Below are 22,975 nucleotides of genomic sequence, written 5' to 3' on the forward strand. Positions count from 1 at the left end.
TGGCAATGTCACCGTGAGAATTGTCACCATGGGCAATTTCACCATGAGCAATGTCAACATGGACACTGTCATCATGGGAACTGTCACCATGGGTAGTGTCACCATGGGCCCTGTCACCATGGACATGGTCAACAAGTACACTATCACTATGCTCACCATTATTGTGAACAATGTCACCATGGGCACCTTAACCATGGGCACTATCACCGGGAGCATTATCAGCATCGGCACAACAGTTGTGATAACTGTAACGATGGGTCATATCACCGTGAGCACGGTTGCCATGGCACTGTCACCATGTGCACTGCCCCATCAGGACTCTCACCATGGGAACTGCCACCATGAGCACTGTCAACACGAGGACTGCCACCCAGGGCACTGCCACCATGAGCACTGTCACCATGGGCACTGTCTCCATGGGCACTATCACCATGAGCCATATTACCATGAGAACTGTCACCACGGCCACTGTCACTATTTTGCACTGCCACCAGGTGCACTACCACCATGTGCCCTGTCACCATGGACACTATCAACATGAGCACCATTACCATGTGCACTGCCACCATGAGCACTGCCACCATGAGCAATGTCACAATAAGAACTGTCACTATGAGAACTGACACCATGGGCATTTTCACCATGATTACTGTCACCATGGGTATTGTCACCTTGGGCACTGTCACAGTGAGCACTATCACTGTGAGCACCATTTCCCTGAGCAGTGTCACCATGGGCACAGCCACAATGTGGACTGTCACCATGGGCAGCATCACAGTGAGAACAGTCACCATGGTCACTCTCACCATGGGCAGTGTCAACGTGAGCACTCTCACTATGAGAATTATCACCATAGGCCCTGTCACCGTGAGAAGTGTCACCATGGGCACTGTGAACATGGAGACTATCACCTTGAGCACTGTCACCATGAGCAATGTCACCTTGGTCACTCTCACCCTGAGAAGTATCACCACGGTGACTATCACCATTGGCACTGACACCATGCGGTTGTCACCATGAGCACTATAACAATTGGCAATGTCTACATAGGCAGTTTCACCATGTGCACTGTCTCTATTCGTACTATCACCATCGGCACTCTCACCATGGGCATGGACAATGTGAGCACTGTCACCATGGGCATTGTCACACTGGGCACTGTCACCATGGGCAATGTCACCATAAGCACTGTCACCATGGGCACTGTGATCTTGGGCACTGTCACCATGTGCACTTTCACTGTGGGCACTGTCACAATGGGAAGTATCACCATGGGATTTATCAGCATGGGCACTGTCACCTTGGGCACTTACACCATGACATCTATCACCATAAGCACTGTAATTATACGCACTGTCATCATGTGCACTGTCGCCATGAGCACCATCACCATGACCACTGCCACAATGAGCACTGTCACTTATGGCACTGCCAACATCAGCAGTGTCATCATCAGCACTGTCACCATGGGCATGGCACCCTGGGTATTGTCACCATGGGCACTGTCACCATGAGCACTCTCACCATGAGCATTTTCACCCTAGGTACTCTCACCATGGGCACTGTCACCGTGAGAACTGTTAACATGAGCTCAGCCACCCAGGGTATTGACACCATGGGCACTATCACAGTGAGAATTGAACACATGGGGACTCTCACCATGGGCACTATCACCATGAGCACTGTCACCATGAGTACTCTCACCTGGGTATTGTCACCATGAACACTATCACCGTGAGCACTACACCGTGAGAATTGTGACTGTGGGCACTGTCACCATGGGCACTTTCACAATGGGCACTATTACCGAGAGCACTGTCACCAAGAACACTGTCACTGTGTGCATTGTCACCATGCACATTATCACCGTAAGGACTATCACGGTAAGCAATGTCACCATGAGCAATGTCACCATGGGCACTGTCACCATTTCGTACTGACACCATGAGAAGTGTCACCATGGGCATTTTAATCATGATTACTTTCACAATGGGTAATATTATGATGGGCACTGTCACTGTGAGAACTGTCACAGTGCGGCATGTCTTGATGGGAACTGGCACCAAGGGCATTGTCACTATGAGCATTGTGACAATGAGCAATATCACTGTGAGAAATCTCACCATGCTAATTGTCTCCATGGCACTGTCATCATGAGAACTGTCACCATGGGCACTGTCACAGTCGTCACTGTCACCATGGGCACTGTCATTGTGGGCACTGCCTCCATGGGCACTGTCACCATGGGTACTGTCACAATGGGCACGGCCACTAAGTTTACTATCCCCATGGGCACTATAACTGTGAGGAATGTCACCATGGGCACTATCATCATGAGCTGTATCACCATGGGCACTCTCACCGTGAGAGCTGTCACCTTGGACACTGTCACCATGGGCACTATCACCGTGAGCAATATCACCATGTGTACTGTCACCATGGGCACGACCACTAAGTGCACTATAACTATGGGCACTATTACCGTAAGTGCTGTCACCATGGGCAGTTTAACCATGGGCACTATCACTGTGAGCACTGTCACCAGAGGCAATGTGACCGTGGGCACTGTCACCATGGGCACTGTCATCATGGGCAGTGTCACTGTGCACACTGTCACCATGGGTCCTGCAACCTTGTGCACTGTAACCGTGAGGAATGGCATCATGGGTTGTTACCGTGTGCACTGTAACCATGAGCACTGTCACCATGGGAAATGTCACCATGAGAATTGTGAACATGGCCACTGTCACCATGGGGACTATCACCATGAGCACTGTCACCATGAGTACTATTACCCTGGGTTTTGTTACCATGGGCACTGTCACCATGAGCACTACACCTTGAGAATTGTGACTATGGGCACTGTCACCATGTGCACTTTCACCAAGAGTACTATCACTGAGAGCACTGTCACCAGGTGAACTATCACCGTAAGGACTATCACCTTAAGGAATGTCACCATGAGCAATGTCACCATGGGCTCTGTCACCATTTCACCCTGCCACCATGTGCAGTATCACCATAGGCAAATTAACCATGAGTACTGTCACCGTGGGTAAAATCATCATGGGCACTGTCACTGTGAGAAATGTCACCATGTGGCATGTCTCAATGGGCACTGGCACAATGGACATTGTCACTCTTAGCACTGTTACAATGGACACTATCACAGTGAGCTGTGTCACCAGGGCAACTCTCACCATGGGCGCTGTCACTTTCGCACTGTCCATGAGAACTATGTCCATGGGAACTATTAACGTGAGGACTATCACTATGGGCACTATCACTTTGTGCTGTATCACCATGGTCACTGTCACCATCGACACTGTCACCATGGCAGTGTGACCATAGATATTGTCATGATGAACATTGTCATCATAGGCACTGTCACCATGAGAAGTGTCACCATGCGCACTGTCACCATCAGTAATCTCACCATGTGCACTGCCACCAACGGTACACTCACCATGGGAACTGCCACCATGGGCACTGTCACCATGAGAACTCTCACTATGAGAATTGCCACCATAGGCATTTTCACCATGAGTACTGTCACCATGAGCAATGTCAGCATGGGCACTCTGATCTTGGGCACTGTCACCATGGGCACTGTCATCGTGGGCACTGTCACAATGGGAAGTATCACCGTCGGATTGCTCAGCATGGGCTCTGTGACCGTGGGCACTGCCACCGTGAGATCTGTTACCGTGAACTCTGCTACCGTGGATATTGTCACCATGAGCACTGTCACCGTGAGAATTGTGAACATGAGCACTGTAAGCATGGGGACTATCACCATGAGCACTGCCACCATGAGTACTATCACCTTGGGTATTGTTACCATATGTACTGTCACCGTGAGCACTACACCTTGAGAATTGTGACTATGGGCACTGTCACCATGGAACTTTCACCAAAGGCACTATCACCGTAAGCACTGTCACCGGGCTCACTATCACTGTAAGGACCATCACCTGAAGCAATGTTACCTTGAGCAATGTCAACATGGGCTCTGTCACCATTTCACACTGCCATCATGTGCAGTATCACCATGGGTACTTTAACCATGAGTACTGTCACCATGGGTAAAATCAACATGGGCACTGTCACAGTGAGAACTGTTACCGTGCGGCATGTCTCGATGGGCACTGGCACAATGGGGATAGTCACTCTGAGCACTGTCACAATGGGCACTATCACCGTGAGCTCTCTCACCATGGTAAGTGTCACCATGGGCACTGTCTGTGTCAGCACTGTCCATGAGCACTGTCACTGTGGGCACTGCCACCGTGAGCATTATTACCATGAACACTGCTTACGTGAGCAATATCATCATAAGTATTGTCACCATGGTCACTGTCACCATTGACACTGTCACTGTGGCAGTGTCACCATGGGCACTGTCATGATGAACATTTTCATCATAGGCACTGTCACCGTGAGAAGTGTCACCATGTGTACTGTCAACATGGGTACGATCACCAAGTGCACTATGACTATGCCCACAATTACCGTGAGCACTGTCACAATGTGCACCTTAACCATGGGCACTATCACCATGAGAACTATCACCATCTGCACTATCACTGTGAGCACTGTCACCATGGGCACTATCACAGTGAGCAAGGTTACCATGGGCAATGTCACCATGTGCACAGCTACCATCAGTACTCTCACCATGGGAACTGCCACCATGAGCAATGTCACCACCAGGACTGCCACCTAGGGCACTGCCATCATGAGCAGGGTCACCATGGGAACTCCGAATATGGGTACAGTAATCAGGAGCACTTTCACCATGGGAACTTTCAACATGGGCATTATCAATGTTAGGACAGGCACCATGGGCACTATCAACTTGAACAGTATCACCATGGTCACTGTCACCATAAGCACTTACACCGTGACAGTCTCACTGTCGCAGCATCACCATGGGCACTGTCACGAAGAGCATTGTCACCATAGGCACTGTCACCATGAGAACAGTCACCATGCGCACTGCCACCATCGGTAATCTCACCATGTGCACTGCCACCATGGGAACTGCCACAATGAGCACTGTCACCAAGAGCACTGTCACCACAAGCACTGCTTCCTAGGGCACTGCCACCATGAGCACTGTCACCATGAGAACTCTCACTATGAGAATTGCCACCATAGGCATATTCACCATGAGTACTCTCACCATGCGCAATGTCAGCATGGGCTCTCTCATCTTGGACACTGTCACCATGGGCACTGTCATCGTGGGCACTGTCACAATGGGAAGTATGACCATGGGCTTTGACAGCATGGGCACTGTCACTGTGGGCACTGACACCGTGAGATCTGTTACTGTGAGCTCTGTCACCCTGGGTATTGTCACCATGGGCACTATCACTCTGAGAATTGTGGACATGGGCACTCTCAGCATGGGGACTATCACGATGTGCACTGTCACCATGGAACTTTCACCAAGGGCACTATAACCGTGAGTACTGTCACCAGGTGCACTATCACCGTAAGGACTATCACCCTAAGCAATGTCACCATGAGCAGTGTCACCATGGGCTCTGTCACCATTTCACACTGCCACCATGTGCAGTATCACCATGGGCACTTTAACCATGAGTACTGTCACCATGGGTAAAATCACCATGGGCACTGTCACTGTGAGAACTGTCACCATGTGGCATGTATCAATGGGCACTGGCACAATGGACATTGTCACTCTGAGCACTGCCACAATGGGCACAATCACTGTGAGCTGTCTCACAATGGTAACTTTCACCATGGGCACTGTCACTTTTGGCACTGTCCATGAGCACTCTCACTGTGGGCACTGCCACCGTGAGCATTATTACCATGAACACTGCTCCTGTGAGCACTATCATCTTAAGTACTGTCACCATGGGCACTGTCACTTTTGGCACTGTCTATGGGCACTGTCACTGTGGGCACTGCCACCGTGAGCATTATTACCATGAACACTGCTTCTGTGAGCACTATCATCATAAGAACTGTCACCATGGGATCTGTCACCAATGCCGAGACCACCGTGGACACTCTAACGGTGTGCACTGTCACCAGGGGCACTGCCACCATGGGCAATGTCACCATGAGCACTGTCACCATGGGCACAGTCACCATGGGCACTATCACCATGAGCAATGTCACCATGAGAAATGTCACCATTGGCAGTGTCACTATATTGCACTGCCACCAGGTGCACTATGACCATGGACACTGTCACCATAGGCACTATCACCATGAGCACGATTACCATGGGCACTGCAACCATGAGAACTGTCTCCAAGAGCAGTGTCAGCACGAGCATTGCCACCTTGGATATTGCCACCATGAGCACTGTTCACAATGAGAACTGTCACTATGATAATTCCCACCATGGGCATTTTCACCATGATTACTGTCACCGTGGGTATTGTCACCTTGGGCACTATCACCATGAGCTCTATCACTGTGAGCACCATCACCCTGAGCAGTGTCACCATGGGTACAGCCACAGTGTGGACTGTCACCATGGGCCGTATCACGGTGAGAACAGTCTCCGTGGTCACTGTCACCATGGGCAGTGTCAACGTGAGCACTCTCACTATGAGAATTATCACCATAGGCAATGTCACCGTGAGAACTGTCACCATGGGCACTGTCAACATGGAGACTATCACCTTGAGCACTGTCACCATGAGCAATGTCACCTTGGTCACTTTCACCCTGAGAACTATCACCACGGTGACTATCACCATTGGTACTGACACCTTGCAGTTGTCACCATGAGCACTATCACAATGGGCAATATCTACATGGGCAGTTTCACCGTGAGGACTGTCTCTATTCGTACTATCACCATCAGCACTGTCACCATGGGAATGGTCAACATGAGCACTGTCACCTTGGGCCTTGTCACACTGGGCACTGTCACCATGGGCAGTGTCAACGTGAGCACTCTCACTAAGAGATTTATCACCATAGGCACTGTCACCATTAGCACTGTCACCATGGGCACTGTGATCTTGGGCACTGTCACCACGTGCACTTTCACCGTGGGCACTGTCACAATGGGAAGCATCACCATGGGATTCATCAGCGTGGGCACTGTCACCTTGGGCACTTACACCATGGCATCTATCACCATAAGCACTGTAATTATGCGCACTGTCAACATGCGCACTGTCACCATGAGCACCATCACCATGACCACTGCCACAATGAGCACTGTCACTTATGGCACTGCCAACATGAGCAGGGTCACCATCAGCACTGTCACCATGGGCATGGCACCGTGGGTATTTTCACCATGGGCACTGTCACCATGAGCACTCTCACCATGGGCATTTTCACCCTAGGTACTCTCACCATGGGCACTATCACCATGAGACCTGTCACCATAAATACTGTCAGCCTGGGTACTGTCACCATGAACACTATCACCGTGAGCACTACACTGTGAGAATTGTGACTGTGGGCACTGTCAACATGGGCACTTTCACAATGGGCACTATTACCGAGAGCACTGTCACCATGAACACTGTCACAGTGTGCAGTGTCACCATGCACACTATCACCGTAAGGACTATCACTGTAAGCAATGTCACTATGAGCAATGTCACCATGGACACTGTCACCATATAGCACTGCCACCATAAGCAGTGTCACCATGAGCACTTTAATCATGATTACTCTCACAATGGGTAATATCATGAGGGGCACTGTCACCATGGAACTGTCACAGTGCGGCATGTCTTGATGGGACCTGGCACAAATGGCATTGTCAGTATGAGCATTGTGACAATGAGCACTATTACTGTGAGAAATCTCACCATGCTAACTGTCTCCATGGCACTGTCACCGTGAGAACTGTCACCATGGGCACTGTCACTGTCGTCACTGTCACCATGGGCACTGTCATTGTGGGCACTGCCTCCATGGGCACTGTCACCATGGGCACTGTCACAATGGGCACAGCCACCCAGTGTACTATCACCATGGGCACTATCACTGTGAGGAATGTCACCATGGGCACTCTCATCATGAAGTTTATCACCATGGGCACTCTCACCGTGAGAACCGTCACCATGGACACTGTCACCATGGGCACTATCACCATGAGCAATATCACCATGTGTACTGTCACCATGGGCACGGCCACTAAGTGCACTATAACTATGGGCACTATTACAGTGAACGCTGTCACCATGGGCAGTTTAACCATGGGCACTATCACAGTGAGCACTGTCACCAGAGGCAATGTGACCATGGGCACTCTCACCTTGGGCACTGTCATCATGGGCAGTGTCACTGTGGGCATTGTCAGCATGGGTCCTGCAAACTTGTGCCCTGTAACTGTGAGGAATGTCATCATGGGTGGTTACTGTGTGCACTTTAACCATGATTACTCTCACCATGGGAACTGTCACCATTTTTCACTGCCACCATGTGCTCTACAAACATGTACACTGTCACCATGGGCACTATCACCGTGAGCTCTGTCACCAACAGTACTGTCAGCATGGGCATTTTCACCAAGGGCACAGCCACCATATGCACTCTTTCCATGGTCAGTATCACTGTGAGCACTGTCACCATGGGATCTACCATCATGGGCACTGTCATCATGAGCACTTTCAACATGGGAAATCTCACCATGGGCTATTTCACCATGGGAACTATTAACGTGAGGACTATCACCATGGGCACTATCACTTTGTGCAGTATCACCATGGCCACTGTCACCATTGGCACTGTCACCCTGGCAGTGTCACTATGGACACTGTCATGATGAACATTGTCATCATACGCACTGTCACCATGAGAAGTGTCACCATGCTCACTGTCAACATGGGCACTATCATCTTGAGCAGTATCACCATGTGTACTGTCAACATGGTCACAGTCACCAAGTGCACTATCACTAGGCTCACAATTACCATGAGCACTGTCACAATGGGCACCTTAACAATGGGCACTATCACCGTGAGAACTATCACCATCGGCACTATCACCGTGAGCACTGTCACATTAGGCACTATCACTGTGAGCCCGGTTACCATGGGCAATGTCACCATGTGGAGAGCTAACATCGGTACTCTCACCATGGGAACTGCCACCATGAGCACTGTCACCACAAGGACTGCCACCCAGGGCACTGCCACCATGAGCACTGTCACGGTGGGAACTCCGAATATGGGCACTGTAATCAGGAGCACTTTCACCATGGGAACTGTCACCATGGGAAATTTCACCATGGGCATTATCAATGTTAGGACAGCCACCATGGGCACTATCACCTTGAGCAGTATCACCATGAGCACTTACACTGTGGCCGGGTCACCATGGGAACTGTCATGATGAGCATTGTCACCATAGGCACTATCACCATGAAAACAGTCACCATGCGCACTGCCACCATCGGTAATCTCACCATGTGCACTGCCACCATCGGTACTCTCATCATGGGAACTGCCACCATGAGCACTGTCACCAAGAGCACTGTCACCTCGAGCACTGCCTCCTAGGGCACTGCCACCATGAGCACTGTCACCATGAGAACTCTCACTATGAGAATTGCCACCATAGGCATTTTCACCATGTGTAGTGTCACCATGCACAAGGTCAGCATGGGCACTCTGATCTTGGGCACTGTCACCATGGGCACTGTCACAATGGGAAGTATCACCATGGGCTTTGTCACCATGGGCACTGTCAACGTGGGAACTGCCACCGTGAGGTCTGTTACCGTGAGCTCTGTCACCCTGGGTATTGTCACCATGGGCACTATTACTGTGAGAATTGTGAACATGGGCACTGTCAGCATGGGGACTCTCACCATGAGCACTGTCACCATGAGTACTATCACCCTGGGTATTGTTACCATGGGCACTGTCACCATGAGCACTACACTATGATAATTGTGACTATGGGCACTGTCACCATGGGCACTTTCACCAAGGGCACTATCACCGTGAGCACTGTCAGCAGGCGCACTCTCACCTTAAGCAATGTCACCATGAGCAATGTCACCATGGGCTCTGTCACCATTTCGCCCTGCCACCATGTGCAGTATCACCATGGGCAAATTAACCACGAGTACTGTCACCATGGGTAAATTCACCATGGGCACTGTCACTGTGAGAACTGTCACCGTGTGGCATGTCTCAATGGGCACTGGCACATTAGGCATTGTCACTCTTAGCACTGTCACAATGGCACTATCACTGTGAGCTGTGTCATCAGGGCAACTCTCATCAAGGGCACTGTCACTTTTGGCACTGTCCATGAGCACTGTCACTGCGGGCACTGCCACCGTGAGTATTATTACCATGAACACTTCTTCCGTGAGCACTATCATCAAAAGTACTGTCACCATGGGCACTGTCACAACTGGCATGACCATCATGTGCATACTCATGGTGTGCACTGTAACCAAGGGCACTGCCACCATGGGCAGTGTCACCATGAGCATTGTAAACATGGGCACTGTCACCATGGGCACTATCACCATGGGCAGTGACATCATGGTCAGTGTCACCGTGGGCACTGTCACCATGGGCCTTGGCACATGGGCACTGTCACCTGTTTCACTGTCACCATGAGCTCTCTCACCATTGCACTGCGATTGTGGGCACTGTCACCATGCGTCTATCAACGTGGGCATTGCCAGCATGAGCAGTGTCACTGAGGGAACTGCTTCCATGAGCACTATCAACATGAGCACAGCGACTGTGAACTCTATCACCACAAGTACTGTCATCATTGGCACTGTCACCATGAGCACTGCCACAATGAGCAGTGTCACCATGGGCACTTCCACCATGAGCACTGTCACCATGAGAACTGTCACAGTGAGCCGTGTCTCCATGGGCAATGTCACCATGGGCACTCTCATCATGTGCAATATTCCCGAGACCAAGGTAACCATTGGCACTCTCACAAAGAGCATTTTCACCATCAGTTCTGTTCCCATGGGAACTGTCACCAAGTGAACTGTCACCATGACCACTGTCACCGGAAGCACTGCCACCTTGGACCCTGCTATTATGAGCACTGTCACCCTGAGAATTGTCGCTATGAGAACTGCCACCATGGGTATTTTCACCATGAGTACTGTCGCCATGGGTATTGTCACCATTTGCACTGTCACCATGTGCACTATCACCACAAGGACTATCACCTTAAGAAATGTCACCATGCACAATATCACCATGGACACTGTCACCATGTGCACTATCACCATGGGCACTGTCACCATGGGCCCTTTATCATTGAGTACTGTCACTACGGATAATATCACTATGGGAAATGTACATCGTGGCAGTGAAAAATGGTGACAGTGCCCATGTTGACAGTTCTCATGGTGACAGTGCACATGGTGACAACCAATGCAGACAGTACTCACGGTGACAGTTCTCATTGTTGCAGTACCCATGGTGACAGTGATCACAGTGATAGTGCCCATGGTGGCAGTGCCAAAGTTGACAGTGCCCATGGCATCATTGCCTATGGTGACAGTGCTCATGGTAACAGTGTCCATGGTGATAGTGACCATGGTGAGAGTGCTCACAGTGATAGTACCCATGGTGATAGTGTCCATGTTCACAATTCTCACAGTGATAATGCCTATGGTGAGAGTACCTAGGGTGACAATGCCCATGGTGTCATGCCCATGGTGACAGTGCTCATGGTGAATGTGCTCATGGTGACAGTGCCCATGTTTACAGTGTCTATGGTGATAGATGTCACAGTGTCAGTGCCCACGGTGACAGTACCCAGGCTGACAAAGCACATGGTGATACATCCCATTGTGACAGTGCCCACGGTGAAAGTGCCCATGATGACAGTGCTCACGGTGACAGTGACCATGGTGATATTACCCACGGTTACAGTACTCTTGGTAAAAGTGCCCATGGTGACACTGCACATGGTGGCAGTGCAAAAGGGTGACAGTGCCCCTGGTGATATTGCTCATGGTGAAATTCTTTACAGTGATAGTCCTTACGGTGATAGTGTGTATGGTGAAACTGCGAGAGTGACAGTGCTCATTGTGACAGTGCTCACAGCGATAGTGCTGATGGTGAATGTGCCCATGGTGACAGTGCCCATCGTCACAATTCTCACGGTGTAGTGCTCACAGTGACAGTGCCCATGGTGACAATACACAGGGAGACAGTATTCATGGTGACATTGCTCATGGTGAGAGTGCCCATGTTCACAACACTCACATTGATAGTGCCCATGGTGACAATACGCAGGGTGACAGAGCTCATGGTAAAAGTGCTCACGGAGACAGTGCCCATGGTTACAGTACCTAAGGTGACATCTGAAATGGTGAGAGTGCTCAAGGTGACAGTGATCATGGTGACAATGCTCACGTGGACAGTTTCATAAGTGGCAGTGCTCATTGTGGCAGTGCTCATGGTGACCGTGCTCATAGTGACAGTGCCCATGGTTACAGTGTTTATGGTGATACATGTCACGGTGGCCGTGCTCATGGTGACAGTGCTCACGCTGACAAAGCCCATGTTGATACTTCCCATTTTGACAGTGCCCACAGTGACAAAGCCCATGGTGACTGTGTCCAAGATCACAGTGCCCATGGTGAGAGTTCTAATGGTGACTGTGTCCATGGTGACAGTGCCCAATGTGACAACGCCCATTGTGACAGTGCTCATGGTGACCGTGCCGATGTTGACAGTGGCAATCATGATAGTGCCAATAGTGAGAGTGCTCACGGTGAAACTGCCCATGGAGACACTGCCCATGGTGATAGTGATCATCGTGACAAACCCTCGGAAGCAGTGCCAATGGTGAGAGTCCCCGTGGTGACAGTTCTCATGGTGAAAGTGACACTGTTGAAATTGCTCATGGTGACAGTGCTAAAGGTGATTGTCTCAATGTTGACAGAGCCCATGTTGACTGTTCTCATGGTAACAGAGCCTATGGTGATAATGCTCTTAGTGACAGTGCTCACAGTAACAGTGCCCATGGTGACAGTGACCATGGTGACTGTTCCTACCGTGATAGTTCCCATGGTGACTGTGTTCATGGTGACAAACCGAATTGAGGCTGTGCCCGTGGTGACAATGCTCAGGGTGATGGTGCTCATGGTGATAGTACACACATTGACGGGGAGAAGGTGACAGTACCCACAGTGACATTAATCATGGTAAAAGTGCCCATGATGGCAGTGCTCGTGATGACAGTGCTCTTGGTGACAGTGCTCATGGTGGCAGTGTCCATGGTGAGACTACTGATGGTGACACTGCCCATGGTGACAGTGCACATGGTCATGGTGCATCTGGTGGCAGTGCAAAATAGTGAGAGTGCCCCTGGTGATATTGCTTATGGTGATAGTGCCCATGGTGATAGTGCCCATGTTTACAGTGCTCATGGTGACAGTGCCCATGGTGACAGTGCCCCTAGCGACAGTGCACACCGTGAGAGTGCCCATGGTGACACTTCTTATCATGAGAGTGTTCATGGTAGCAGTTTTCATGGTAATAGTGCTCACGGAGGCATTGCCACAATGAGAGTGCCAATGGCGAGAATACTGACTGTTACAGTGGCCATGGTGAATTTTCTATCTGTGAGAGTGCCCTTGGGGACACTTAGCGTGGTGAGATTTCTCACGGTGATAGTGCCCATTGATTCAGTGCTAATAGTGACAAGACCCATGGCGCCACTGCCCATCATGGCATTGCTCACGGTGATAGTTATTATGTTGACAGTGACCATGGTGATATTACCCATGGTGAGAGTACTCAGTGATCAAGAGCTCATGGTGCCAGTGCCTAAGGTGATAGTGCAAACGGTGGCAGTGCAAAATGGTGACAGTGCCCATGGTGACTTTGCTTAATGTGATAGTCCTTGTGGTGACATTGCGCATGGAGACATTGCCCACCATGACAGTGCTCTTGTTGACAGTGCTCATGGTGATAGTGCCAATGTTGGAGATGCCCATCGTGAAAGTGCCCATGGTGACAGTTCTTATGATGAGAGTGGTCAGAGTGGCAGTGCTCATGGTGAAAGTGCCCATGGTGAAAGAGCCCACGGTGACAGTGCCCATAATTATAGTGTCCATGGTGACAGTACTAACAGTGAAATTGTCCATGGGGACACTGCCCATGGTGAAAGTGCCCATGGTCAAAACACTCACGGTGATAGTGCTCACGGTGAGAGTGGCCATGGTGACAGTGACCACGGTGACAGTTCTAATGGTGATACTGCCCATGATGACAGTGCTCATGGTGACAGTCCACATTGTGCCAGTGCCCAAGGTGACAGTGCTCATGGTGACAGTGCCCAAAGTCACAATACCCATGGTGACAGTGCCCAGGCTGACAGTTCTCAAGGTGATAGTGCCCATGGTGACAGTGCACATGGTGATACAGAGAAGGGGGACAGTGCTTATGGTGACAGTGGTCATGGTTGCAGTACCCATGGTGATAGTGCTGAAACTGACAGTGCCCATGGGGATAGTGCCCATGGTGAGTGTGCTCGTGTTAATAGTGCCCATGGTGGCAGTTCCCATTGTGAAAGTGTTCATGATGACAGTGCCCAAGTGGGTAGTTCCCATGGTGACAGTGCTCATGGTGATAGTGACCATGTTAACAGTGCACATGGTGGCTGTGCCCTTGGTGACAGTGCCCATGATGACAGTATTCACGGTGACAGTGCTCACGGAGATAGTGCCCATGGTGACAGTGCACATGGTGGTAGTGCACATGGTGGCAGTGAAAAATGGTGACAGTTCCCATGCTGACAGTTCTCATTGTGACAATGCACACTGTCACAACCGATGCTGACACTGCTCATGGTAGCTCTACCCGTGGTGACAGTGCTCACAGTGATAGTGCCCATGGTAACACTGCCCATGATGACAGTGCCCATGATGAAAGTTCCCACGTCGCCATTGTCTATGGTGACAGTGCTCATGGTAACAGTGCCCATGGTGATAGTGACCATGGTGAGAGTGCTCACACTGATAGTGCCCATGGTGACAGGGCTCATGGTACCAGTCCGCATTGTGCCAGTACCCATGGTGACAGTGGTCATGGTGACACTGACCACAGTGAGAGTGCTCACTGTGATAGAGCTCACGGTAATAGTGCTCATGGTGACAGTGCAAATGGTGACAATATGCATGGTGACAGTACTCATGTTTTAAATACCCATCGTGGCAGTTCTCATAACGACAGTTCTCATGGTGACAGTTCTCGTAATAGCATTGCCCAAGGTGGCAGTCCTCGTGGTGACAGTGCTAATGGTGAGAGTGCTCTTGGTGCCAGTGCCCATCGGGACAGTACCGATGGTGACACTGCACATTGTTAGAGTGCCCATGGTAACTGTGCTCACGGTGATAGTGCACATCGTGACAGTGCCCATGGTGGTAGTTCACCTGGTGACAGTACTAAATAGTGACAGTGCACATGCTGACAGTGCTCACGGTGACACTGCCCATGGTGACAGTATTCATGGTGACATTGCTCATGGTGATAGTGCCCATGCTGAGAATACCCATGTTCACAACTGTCACGGTGATAGTTCCCATGGTGAAAATACCCAGGGTAACAGAGCTGATGGTAAGAGTGTTCACGGTGACAGTGCCCATGTTGACAGTAACTAAGGTGACAATTCCCATGGTGAGACTGCTCATAGACAGTGCCCATGGTGACAATACTCAGTGTGTCCTGTCCATGGTGACAGTGACAATGGTGACATTTCTCATGAGGACAGTGCCATAAGTGACAGTGCTCATTGTGGCAGTGTTCATGGTGACCATTCTCATGGTGACAGTGCCCATGGTGACAGTGCCTATGGTGATAGATATCATGGTGGCCGTGCCCAGTGTGACATTGCACACGCTGACAAAGCCCATGGTAATATTTCCCATTGTGACAGTGCCAACAGTGGCAGAGCCCATAGTGACAGTACCCAAGATCACAGTGCCCATGGTGAGAGTGCCAGCAGTGACTGTGCCCATGGTGACAGCACCCAGTGTGACAATGCCCATTGTGACAGTGCTCACGGTTACCATGCCGATGCTGACCGTGCCGATGTTGATAGTGCCAATAGTGAGATTGCTCACGGTGACACTGCCCATGGAGACACTGCCCATGGTGATAGGGCTCATCATGACAACGCCTCAGAGGCAGTGCCAATGGTTAGAGTCCCCGTGGTGTAAGTTCTCATGGTGAAAGTGATCTTGTTGAAATTGCTCATGGTGACAGTGTTCCAGGTGATAGTCTCCATGTTGAGAGTGCCCATGGTGACTGTTCTCACGGTGACAGTGCCTATGGTGATTATGCTCTTAGTGACAGTGCTCACGGTGACCGTGCCCATGGTGACCGTGACCACGGTGACTGTTCTCACCGTGATAGTGCCCATGGTGACAGGGTTCATGATGACAGTCCGCATTAAGGCTGTGCCCGTGGTGACAGTGCTCATGGTGATAGTTCTCACGGTGATAGTAGGCACGTTGACAGTGCCAAAGGTGACAATACCCAGGTGATAGTAATCATGGTGAAAGTGCCCATGGTGGCACTTCTCATACTGACTGTTCTTGTGACAGTGCTCATTGTGGCAGTGCTCGAGGTGACAGTGCTCTTGGTGACAGTGCTCATGGTGGCAGTGCCCATGGTGAGACTCCCGATGGTGACATTGCCCATGGTGACAGTGCACATGGTAATGGTGCATCTGGTGGCAGTGCAAAATAGTGAGAGTGCCCATGGTGATATTGCTCATGGTGATAGTGCCCATGGTTCCAGTGCTCATGGTGACAGTGCCCATTGTGACAGTGCCCCTGGTGACAGTGCACACCGTGAGAGTGCCCATGGTGTCTGTGTCCATGGTGACAGTTCTTATCATGAGAGTGTTCACGGTAGCAGTGTTCATGGTAATAGTGCTCACGGAGACATTGCCCACAATGAGAGTGCCCATGGTGAGAATACTGACTGTGACAGTGCCCATGATGACTTTTCTCTCTGTGACAGTGCCCTTGGGGACAGTTAGCACGGTGAGATTTCTCACAGTGATAGTGCACATTGTTTCAGTGCTAATCGTGAGAAGACCAACGGCGCCAGTGCCCATCATGGCATTGCTCACGGTGAAATTTCTCACTGTGACAGTGCCCATGGTGATATTACCCATGGTGACAGTACTCAGTGATCAAGTGCTCATGGTGACACTGCCTAAGGTGATAATGCACATGGTGGCAGTGCAAAATGGTGACAGTGACCATGGTGACATTGCTTAATGTGATAGTCCTTGTGGTGACATTGCGCATGGTGACATTCCCCACCACGACAGTGCTCTTGTTGACAGTGCTCATGGTGATAGTGCCAATGTTGGAAGTGCCCATCGTGAATGTGCCCATGGTGACAGTTCTTATGATGAGAGTGGTCAGAGTGGCAGTGCTCATGGTGAAAGTGCCCATGGTGACAGAGCCCACGGTGACAGTGCCCATAGTTATAGTGTCCATGGTGACAGTAGTAACAGTGAAATTGTCCATGGGGACACTGCCCATGGTGAAAGTGCCCATGGTCACAACACTCATGGTGATAGTGCTCACGGTGAGAGTGGCCATGGTGACAGTGACCACGGTTACAGTTCCAATGGTGATACTGCCCATGATGACAGTGCTCATGGTGACAGTCCACATTGTGCCAGAGCCAAAGGTGACAGTGCTCATGGTGACATTGCCCAAAGTCACAATACCCATGGTGACAGTGCCCAGGCTGACAGTTCTCAAGGTGATAGTGCCCATGGTGACAGTGCACATGGTGATACAGAGAATGGGGACAGTGCTTACGGTGACAGTTGTCATGGTTGCAGTACCCATGGTGATAGTGCTGAAACTGACAGTGCCCTTGGGGATACTGCCCATGGTGAGTGTGATCGTGTTAATAGTGCCCATGGTGGCAGTTCCCATTGTGAAAGTGCTCATGATGACAGTGCCCATGTTGGTAGTTCCCACGGTGACAGTGCTCATGGTGATAGTGACCATGTTAACAGTGCACATGGTGGCTGTGCCCTTGGTGACAGTGCCCATGATAACAGTACTCATGGTGACAGTGCTCACGGAGATAGTGCACATGGTGACAGCACACATGTTGGTAGTGCACATGGTGGCAGTGAAAAATGGTGACAGTTCCCATGCTGACAGTTCTCATTGTGACAATGCACACGGTCACAACCGATGCTGACACAGCTCATTGTAGCTGTACCCGTGGTGACAGTGCTCAAAGTGATAGTGCCCATGGTAACACTGCACATCATGACAGTGCCCATGATGAAAGTTCCCACGTCGCCATTGAGTATGGTGACAGTGCTCATGGTAACAGTGCACATGGTGACAGTGACCATGGTGAGTGTGCTCACACTGATAGTGCGCATGGTGACAGGGCTCATGGTGCCAGTCCGCATTGTGCCAGAACCCATGGCGACAGTGGTCATAGTGACACTGACCACAGTGAGAGTGCTCACTGTGATAGATCTCACGGAAATAGTGCTCATGGTGACAGTGCAAATGGTGACAATACCCATGGTGACAGTACTCATGTTGAAAATAGTCATGGTGGCAGTTCTCATAGCGACAGTTCTCATGGTGACAGTGAAAATGTTGACAATACACATGGTGACAGTACTCATGTTGTAAATAACCATGGTGGCAGTTCTCATAGCGACAGATCGCATGCTGACAGTTCTCGTAATAACATTGCACAAGGTGGCAGTCCTCGTGGTGACAGTGCTAATGGTGAGAGAGATCTTGGTGCCAGTGCCCATGGGGACAGTACCGATGGTGACACTGCACATTGGTAGAGTGCCCATGGTAACCGTGCTCACAGTGATAGTGCACATCGTGACAGTGCCCTTGGCGGTAGTTCACGTGGTGACAGTGCTAAATAGTGACAGTGCACATGCTGACAGTGCTCACGGTGATAATGTCTATGGTGACAGTGCCCGCGGTGATAATGGGTATTATTAAAGTGTTCATCCTGACACAGCCCAAGTTGGCAGTGGCCATGGTGACATTGCCCACAATGACAGTGCCCATGGTAACAGTGCCGACAGTGACAGTGCCCATGGTGACACTTCTCACAGTGAATGTGCCCATGGCGACAGTTACCATGATGAGATTTCTCACGGTGATAGTTCCCGTTGTGACAGTGCTCACAGAGACAATGCCCATGGTGCCAGTGCCCATAGAGACATTCCGCACGGTCCCATTTCTCACGATGAAAGTGCCTATGGTGACACTGCACCTGGTGGCATTGCAAAATGGTGACAGTGCCCCTGGTGACATTGCTCATAATGACTTTGCTTACAGTGATAGTCCTTACGGTGACAGTGTGCATGGTGACACTGCACACAGTTGCAGTGTTCATGGTGACAGTGTTCACTGCCATAATTTCCATGGTGATAGTGCCCATGGTGACATTGCACATGGTGGCAGTGAAAAATGGTGACAGTGCCCCTGTTGACAGTTCTCATGCTGACAGTGCACATGGTGACAACCCATGCAGACAGTACTCAAGGTGACAGTACTCACGGTGACAGTTCCCATGTTTGCAGTATCCATGGTGACAGTGCTCACAGTGAGCGTGCCCATGGTGACACTGCCCACGATGACAGGGCCCATGGGGCAAATGATAATGGTGATGATGCTCATGGTAACAGTGCACATGGTGACAGTGACCATGGTGAGAGTGCTCACATTGATGGTGCCCATGGTGACAGTGCTCATGGTGCCTGTCTACATTGTGCCAGTACTCATGGCCACAGTGCTCATGGTGACAGTGACCACAGAGAGAGTGCTCACGGTGATAGTGCTCACGGTAATAGTACTCACGGTGACAGTGCAAATGGTGACAATACCATGGTGACAGTACTCATGTTGAAAATACCCATGGTGGCAGTTCTCATAGCGACAGATCTCATGGTGACAGTGCTCATAATAGCAGTGCCCAGGTGCCAGTGCTCGTGGTGACAGTGCTAATGGTGACAGTGCTCTTGTTGGCAGTTCCCATTGGGACAGTACTGATGGTGACACTGTGCATTGTTACAGTGCCCATGGTAACCGTGCTCACGGTGACAGTGCCCATGGTGGTAGTTCACCTGGTGACAGTGCTAAATAGTGACACTGCACATGCTGACAGTGCTCATGGAGATATTGCCCATGGTGAAAGTGCACACGGTGATAATGGGCATTGTTACAGAGTTCATGGTGACAGAGCACACCGTGGCAGTGGCCATGGAGACAGTGCCCACAAAGACAGTGCCCATGGTGACAGTGCCAACAGTGACAGTGCCCCTGGAGACACTTCTCACGCTGACAGTGCCAATAGGGACAGTTAGCATGGTGCAATTTCTCACGGTGATAGCACCCGTTGTGACAGTGCTCACAGTGACAATGCCCATGGTGCCAGTGCCCATAGAGACATTCTGCACGGTCACATTTCTCACGGTGAAAGTGCCTATGGTGACACTGCACCTGATGGCAGTGCAAAATGGTGACAGTGCCCATGGTGACATTGGTCATAGTGACTTTGCTTACAGTGATAGTCCTTACAGTGACAGTTGCATGGTGACACTGCACAGAGTTGCAGTGTTCATGGTGACAGTGTTCACGGTGATAACTTTCCATGGTGATAGTGCCCATGGTGACACTGCACATGGTGGCAGTGATAAATGGTGACAGTGCCCCTGTTGACAGTACTCACGGTGACAGTGCACATGGTGACAACCCGTGCAGACTGTACTCATGGTGACAGTACTTACGGTGACAGTTCTCATGTTTGCAGTATCCATGGGGACAGTGCTCACAGTGAAAGTGCCCATGGTGAGAGTGCCCCTGGTGACACTGCCCATGATGACAGGGCCCATGGTGCCATTGCCTATGGTGACATTGCTCATGGTAACAATGCCCAAGGTGACAGTGACCATGGTGAGAGTGCTCACACTAATGGTGCCCATGGTGACAGTGCTCATGGTGTCTGTCTACATTGTGCCAGTACCCAAGGCGACAGTGCTCATGGTGACAGTGACCACAGTGAGATTGCTCACGGTGATAGTGCTCACGGTAATAGTGCTCATGGTGACATTGCAAATGGTGACAGTACACATGTTGAAAATACCAATGATGGCAGTTCTCAAAGTAACAGATCTCATGGTGACAGTGCTCATAATAGCAGTGCCCAGGTGCCAGTGCTCGTGGTGACATTGCTAATGGTGACAGTGTTCCTGGTGGCAGTTCCCATCGGGACAATACTGATGGTGACCCTGTGCATTGTTACAGTGCCCATGGTAACCGTGCTCACGGTGATAGTGCACATCGTGACAGTGCCCATGGTGGTAGTTCACCTGGTGACAGTGCTAAATAGTGACAGTGCACATGCTGACAGTGCTCACGGTGATAGTGCCCATGGTGACAGTGACCACGGTGATAGTTCTAATGGTGATACTGCCCATGATAACAGTGCTCATGGTGACAGTCCACATTGTGCCAGTGCCCAAAGTGACAGTGCTCATGGTGACAGTGCCCAAAGTCACAATACCCATGGTGACAGTGCCCAGGCTGACAGTTCTCATGGTGATAGTGCCCATGGTGACAGTGCACATGGTGATACAGAGAATGGGGACAGTGCTTATGGTGACAGTGGTCATGGTTGCAGTACCCATGGTGATAGTGCTGAAACTGACAGTGCCCTTGGGGATAGTGCCCATGGTGAGTGTGCTCATGTTAATAGTGCCCATGGTGGCAGTTCCCATTGTGAAAGTGCTCATGATGACAGTGCCCATGTAGGTAGTTCCCATGGTGACAGTGCTCATGGTGATAGTGACCATGTTAACAGTGCACATGGTGGCTGTGCCCTTGGTGACATTGCCCATGATGACAGTATTCATGGAGACAGTGCTCACGGTGATACTGCACATGGTGACAGTGCACATGGTGGCAGTGAAAAATGGTGACAGTTCCCATGCTGACAGTTCTGATTGTGACAATGCACACGGTCACAACCGATGCTGACACTGCTCATGGTAGCTGTACCCGTGGTGACTGTGCTCACTGTGATAGTGCCCATGGCGGCCGTGCCCATGGTGACACTGCCCATGGGGACAATGACCATGATGACACTGCCCATGGAGTCAGGGCCCACGGTGCCATTGCCTATGGTAACAGTGCTCACAGTGACAAAACCCATGGTAACAGTGACCACGGTGAGAGTGCTCATGGTGATAGTGTCTATGGTGACAGGTCACACTGTCACAGTCCGCATTGTGCCAGTATCAATAGGGACAGTGCCCATGGTGACATTAACCATGGTGACAGTGCTCATGGTGCCAGTCCGCATTGTGCAAGTACCCATGGCGACAGTGGTCATGGTGTCACTGACCACAGTGAGAGTGCTCACTGTGATAGAGCTCACGGTAATAGTGCTCATGGTGACAGTGCAAATTGTGACAATACCAATGGTGACCATAATCATGTTGAAAATACCCATGGTGGCAGTTCTCATAGCGACATTTCTCATGGTGACAGTGCTCAAAGTAGCAGTGCCCAAGGTGGCAGTCCTCGTGGTGACAGTGCTAATGGTGACAGTGCTCTTGGTGGCAGTTCCCATGGGGACAGTACCGATGGTGGCCCTGTGCATTGTTACAGTGCCCATGGTAACCGTGCTCACGGTGGTAGTGCTCATCGTGACAGTGCCCATGATGGTAGTTCACCTGATGACACTGCTAAATAGTGACAGTGCACATGATGACAATGCTCACGGTGATAGTGCCCATGGTGACAGGGCCCACGGTGATAATGGGTATTATTACAGTGTTCATCGTGACAGAGCCCAAGGTGGCAGTGGCCATGCTGACCATGCCCAGAATGACACTGCCCATGGTAACAGTGCTGACAGGGACAGTGCCCATGGTGACAATTCTCACAGTGAATGTGCCCATGCGGACAGTTACCATGATGAGATTT

Source organism: Mesoplodon mirus (assembly GCF_964341445.2).
Source record: "Mesoplodon mirus genome assembly, contig: SUPER_3_unloc_2, whole genome shotgun sequence".
In the NCBI taxonomy this organism is placed as follows: Eukaryota; Metazoa; Chordata; class Mammalia; order Artiodactyla; family Ziphiidae; genus Mesoplodon; species Mesoplodon mirus.